This window comes from Sus scrofa, chromosome 2 (genome assembly GCF_000003025.6).
Source record: "Sus scrofa isolate TJ Tabasco breed Duroc chromosome 2, Sscrofa11.1, whole genome shotgun sequence".
Taxonomy (NCBI): Eukaryota; Metazoa; Chordata; class Mammalia; order Artiodactyla; family Suidae; genus Sus; species Sus scrofa.
In genome coordinates this window covers 52,205,821-52,211,820 of record NC_010444.4, presented here as the reverse complement: position 1 = coordinate 52,211,820, position 6,000 = coordinate 52,205,821, and the positions used below count along the sequence as shown (strand labels likewise).

Sequence of the window (6,000 nt, the reverse complement as noted above, 5' to 3'; positions counted from 1 at the left end):
CACACTGTCTTATATACGTGGAAAGGGGATTTTACTTCCCCAGGGTATGTTGTCTGCAGACCATCTTAATTTTAACCGATGAAGCAGGGAGGTAGTATGCTACTGGCACCTAGTGGGTTAGAGATGAAGAGTGCCCCAGATCCTAAACTCAGGGATGCCAGATTTATCAAATAAAAATACCTGTGGATTGAATTGCAAGATGAAATACATAACTCCTACATAAATTTTAATCTTAAAGTATACCTTTGTTTATCTGAAATTCAAGTTTAACTGGGTGCCCTATATTTTATTTGGTGGTCTTAACGATAATACACAGGACAGGTCCCCCGCAAGAAAGAATTATCCAGACCAAAATATCCAGGAGTTGGGCCAGGAATCTACGAATTGTTGGGCCTGGCCCCCTAGTCTCTGATTCCCGGTAGGTCTGGGGGTGGGACCCCAGGTTGCGCATTTTTATGAAGTTCCCAAGTGAAGCTGTTATTGGTCAGGAACCATAAAGGGGAACCAACGACCTAGAGAGAAAAATAGCTTCATGAATAGCAGCAATGAAAGTATGCAGGCTCCAGGAAGGCAAGGGACATTTCTGCAATTAAGCCCTTGCCTCTGAGGTACTTCCCAGTTCCCTCTAGGCGCCACCAAGGCGCCAAAGTCTCAGTGGTCGCTCGGATCGGGGGCGTGTCCTGGGCAGGGGCGTGTCCTGGGCGGGTAGCGGGAGCAGGGTCGAGGCAAGCTGAGAGCTCTCGTGCCGGACGTTGCGCTGCCGCGACGCCCGACGCCGGCGGGGCCGAGGCATTCCGGGCTCTTCGCTGTCCGTGGCATCTGGCGCCAACTTGCGGTTCTTTGGCCTGTTCAGGGTAAGTAGGAGTCGCTCGGCTCGCCCCGCTGACCGGCCCTGCTTGGATGTGGGCGTGGCGGACTCTGGCGTTGCGTTTTCTCAACGGTGCACGAGGCGTTGGCCCCCAGGGTAGGTGGGACCAGGACCGGGACAATGGACCTTCGGGCGCCGAGCTCGGAGGGCCTCACGGGGGCGCTCCCGCCGTGGGACGGGGAGGCGGGGCCGAGGTCGGGATGGGAGCCTTTGGGCAGGGTCAGGCTGCTGGTGGGCGGGGCGCCCTAAGTGGTTGTACTAAGGGAGGAGCGACCTGGACCCTTGGGCGGAATCGGGGGCGGGCCGGCCTGAGGCCTGATGGATTGCGGGCGGAGCTAGGGCTAGGGCGGAGTGAGAGAACATCTGTGGGCGGGGTCGGGCGGTGCGGCTCCCACGCCCCGCCCCCTCGGAAGAGAGGCTGTTCCTTTGGGGGGCGCGCTGAGTGGGGGCGTTTCTGACTTTTCTATGGCTTGGGCCTGCTTTTGGGATCGCCGAGGTTGCAGAGGGTCTTTGTTTCCCCGCCCTCCCCCCCCCCCCCCCCCGTTTTCGTTTAGTGTTGAGATGGGTAGAAGGAGGAGGAGGGCCGCCTATCTCACAAAGGCCCTTCCTGAGCTGTTTTGCGCCAGGCTTAGATTTGAGGCATTTACGTTTATAAAATGTCTTATTAAAAACATCTTTTTGTAAAGTAACTTAAAAACAGTTTACAAACTAGTACAAAGAATTTGAACATTCTAGGCACTTAGGTTCCACCAAATGGTAACGTCTTATTTAGAAGAACAATTAGCAAAACCCGCACACTTAATGTCTACAGGCCTTATTCAGAGCTTTTTTTTTGATCTCAACCATTTCCTTTTTATGGTATAGGATCCAAGTCAGGATTCAGTTACATTTAGTTGTATTTCGTTGGAAAAATTTATATTATAAACAGTGGAGGCTCCCATACCTCCAGGATCCTTCAGAGTGGCCCTGGGAGCACCACATTTCAAAGCGAAGAGGCTTTTCTTTCCGGAATGCCACCGCTGGGCCTCTGGGCAGCTTTGGCACAGGTGATTACCCTCTCTGCCTTGACCTTTTTGGTGCTTCGCTGCTCAGCCTCTCCTGGTTCTCCTGCCCTTACATCTCTGAAGATGCCCTCCTTGACCAGCTTATCTTTCAATGTGGGCTTCCTCTGTGGCTGATCTCTTGTGGCTTCAAGGATTATTATGGCTTTGAGAATTCCACAAATCTTCTGAAAACTCAACTTGTTTGACTTCAGCCTAGGTCATTTCTCTTTCTCAGACCCAAAGTCTATGACCTGTTGGTACTTTTCTGGGTTATCTCAAAAGCATTTCCATCCCAATGTGTGCAAAATATAGCTCCAGATCACCCACATCTTGTCCCCTTCTAGTGCCCCTGGCCTCTGTGAATGGCCCTACCCTAGCCACTCAATTTTAACCCTGGGAGGCCTCCTTGATTAGCCCTTTCCCTACCCCACAATCAATCTAGGCTTGTTGGTTTTTTTTTTTTTTTTTGAATCCCCTTTGGGCTAGCCCACTTTTCCCCATAGGCACCACCATACTGACTTTCTCTCTTTCTCTCTGTGCTCTCACTCAGTTGACTATACCACAGTCAGAATAAACTTTGTTAAAATGCAGGCCTAATTGTGTCATGCTCTGCCTGTAATCTTTTTTGATTATCTTTTGCTGTAGGATAAAGACAAGTATCTTTAACAGTGCCTTCAAGACCCTGCATAGCTGGCCCAGGCTTTTTGTGTACCCTCTCTCCCTCTGGTCTCTGTCCTGTCTTGACTGGCTTTGCTTTCCTCCTTATTTGCTGTTCTTGCTGCCTGGGGTTCAATTCCCTACCTAACAAGAAATTCTTATTCTTTGCTGGTCTCTGTTTAGTCATCTATTCCTTAGGGAAGTGTTTTGTGACTTTTCTGACTATATCCAGGCCCTGTTTTCCAGGTCCTGATCTCTTGCATTGCCTCTTTTTTGATAGCCCTGTTAAAGTGGCAATTTTATACATACATGTGTAGCCATCTAGTAGACACTTCTGATCTTTGCCAAAGAGTGAAGAATTGATGGGGTGCTTAATATGGCTGCCCAGCAAGCTTTGTGTGGAAATCATTTCTATTGGGAATTTGTTTAGCCTCTCGGGGCACGGCTTACTCTTGTCCATTTTCTCTGCTGGTTTTGGTTGGCATGGAACCACACAGTAGGTGTTGGAGGGGCTGGGGAACACAGCCTGAGGACCACGGAAAGGAAGAAATGGCTTCTTCTGTCCTTCCTGCCTAGCTACCCCTTTTGTCCTTGGCTGGGTCCACTGTATTAATTGACTCTCCATTAATAGACATTCCCTATGCATAGTTTCAGAGAATCTTTAGGAATGCATTTTGTTTAGGGTCAATCAGATATTAAGAGTTCCTAGTACTTTTCTAAATTAAAAAAGTACTTAAAGCCAAAAAGTGAAGGTGAAAATGAAAGCCGGCTATAGATGAGGATGACTGCTTCTTACAGCACAAGTTGTTCAGTTTAACAGGTATTTATTAGATGCCAGCAGCTGTGTTGGCTTCTAGGGATACAAAGGTGAATAAATCCTGTATCTGCCCCGTCATCAGAGGGCATGTGGTGGGATCGTGTGTAGTAATCGAGGTAAAAGCTGTGATAGAAAAAGCTTCAACTTGAAGAAGCAGGGTGCAGGGTATGGATTGCCCTGATTCTAGGTGGGAGGAGACTGGGGACTGAGCTGGGAGTGACATTGGCCTGTTTCCAGGGTTTATAGGACTGTGACCTTGGGAGGTTTTCCTTAGGCTATAAGGATGGGCTGGTATACGAATGACTGGTTGGGAACTGTCATTGAATGTTGGTGAGTGCACAAGGGCACAACAGAGGAAAAGATGATGAGATTAGCTGCTGAGGGTAGTGTAACTGTGAAATGGTAACCCAGGTTATATTACCTGACCTAAACCCAACCAGACATGGAAAAAGAATGTTTGAATTTTATCAATATCACACTGAAGCACCCTTCAATCAAAGAATTTCTGCAGCAATATGTATTGATACCTATAGCAATAGAAATAGATTATTATAAAGAACCTCAGATAAGGTTTTGCTGCCAGACAGTTTGTTGCCAAATTTTGAAAAAATGTTTAGTTTTCACAATGTTTTTGACTTTTGAGAATTGCGGGTGAGGGGTTGTGGATCTGAAATTCTGGCTACCACTTGTAGAGCCAGGCCTGTTGTATGTGCTTCACACACATTGACTATAATCCTCATAACAGCCCTATGATAGTTGGCATCACGAAGGTCCCATTTTACAGGTAAGGAGATGAGGGCACAGAGAAGGTAAGTGATTTGCCCACAGTCACTACTGGTGGCTCCATAGTCCACATTCTTACCAGACTGCCTACATGTGAAAAGGAAGTTGGGGAGTTGCAGGACTGGTCTTTCTCCTACACCTCAGATACCTGGGATCTGCAGCCAGCCTGTGTGAGTGTCAAGGAGGGTCAGAAGAGAAGGAAGGCAGGAGCCCTGTGGAGGTTGTGGTCACATATACAGTTTCATTTAATACTTGAATGCTTTCCTTGATACCCAGAGCTTGTGATCTGGTTGAGCATTGAGTTTTTCTTACAAACTGTAGAGGAAGTTAAGTGCAATGTCAAGTGCACTAGAGGAAGAGGAGGTGGGTGGGTGGAGGTCTTTTTCTTTTTCTTTTCTTTTTTAGGGCCACATCTGCGGAATATGGACATTCCTATGCTAGGGGTCCAGTTGCCAGCCGGCCTATGCCACAGCCACAGTGATGCCAGATCTGAGCTGCATCTGTGACCTACACCACAGCTCATGGCAACACCGGATCCTTAATCCACTGAGTGAGTTCAGGGATCAAACCCATGTCCTCATGGATACTAGTTGGGTTCATTGCTGCTGAGCCACTGTGGGAACTCCTTTCTTTTTCTTTGTTTTTACAGCTCTACCACCTATGGCATATGGAAGTTCCCAAGCTCGAGGCTGAATCAGAGCTGTAGCTGCAGGCCACGTTACAGCCACAGCAACACTGGATCTTATCCCCATCTTCGACCTACACTGTGGCTTGTGACAGTGCCTTCACCCACTGAGTGGGTGTCCTTAACCCACTGAGTGAGGCCAGGGATTGAACCCACATCGTCATGGACACTATGTTGGGTTCTTAACCTGCTGAGCCACAGTTGGCACTTTGGAAGGTACTGTGTTAACAAACTGGGATGCAGGTTTCAGGCTGGCTGGGCTTTGAAAATATTCAGGTAAATGATTTCATGAGGATTCTATAAGGAGGTTCTTCATGAGGGACATGGTTTATTGAGTGGAGAGAAGATTGTATTCTAATTTTCTTCCTCTAATTGCAAAAGATGTGTGCTCCAGAATCCCACAGATGAATACCTTTTCCCTCCCACTCCCTTGTCCCCAGAAGGAGTGGGTCAGCTTGATAGTATTTGCTCAGGTGTGTGGGACTGTCCCTGTGCCCCTGTGAGTGTGCACAGTATGCATCCAAAATATATATAAGGTGCATAGTCACGAAAGAACTTTGGACATTCCACTCAGTTTCAGAAACAAATACCTTGTCAACAGCATAGAAATCCCCTGTACGTCTGCTCCAGTTGCATTTTTCCAAACGTAACCACTATCCTGAAATTCCTCTTTTTTTTGGGGAGGGGGGCATGTGGAAGTTCCTGGCCAGGGATCGAACCCATGCCACAGCAGTGACATGAGCTGCTGCAGTGACACTGCCAAATCCTAAACCTGCTTTACCACCTGAGGTTCCTCTTAATCATTTACTTGTCTTTTTTTTGCAGTTTTATCATGTGTATGTGTCCCCAGGTAATATGTTTTTAATTTTATTTTACTTTTTGGTCCTTATAAAATGAAATCATGTAGTGAACTTTCTTTTCTTTTTTCTTTTTCTTTCTTTTTCTTAGTATCATTTATTTGCTATCCATTCAGTGGTGTGTGTGGTTCAAGTCCTTCACTCACTTTTTCTGCATCCATTCCATTTTGATGATGGCTATTTGGGCTGTCTCTAGTTTTTGCTACTGTAAATAAGCAGTGCTGCAGGGGGCATTCTTGAGCTGGTCTTCTGCAGGGGTTCAGTAGTTCTCAAATGGGTTAGGGGGGGAG

At 47.3% G+C, this 6,000-nt stretch overlaps 1 protein-coding gene across 1 annotated transcript in view; it reads left to right on the top strand.

Annotated features, from left to right (window-relative positions):
• The window catches only part of PGBD2 (piggyBac transposable element derived 2), a 41,659-nt gene continuing 36,106 nt past the window's right edge, over positions 448–6,000 (top strand). The window contains 1 exon segment of the mRNA XM_021083387.1: positions 448–854. The gene's annotated coding sequence lies outside the window, so the exon portion shown is untranslated.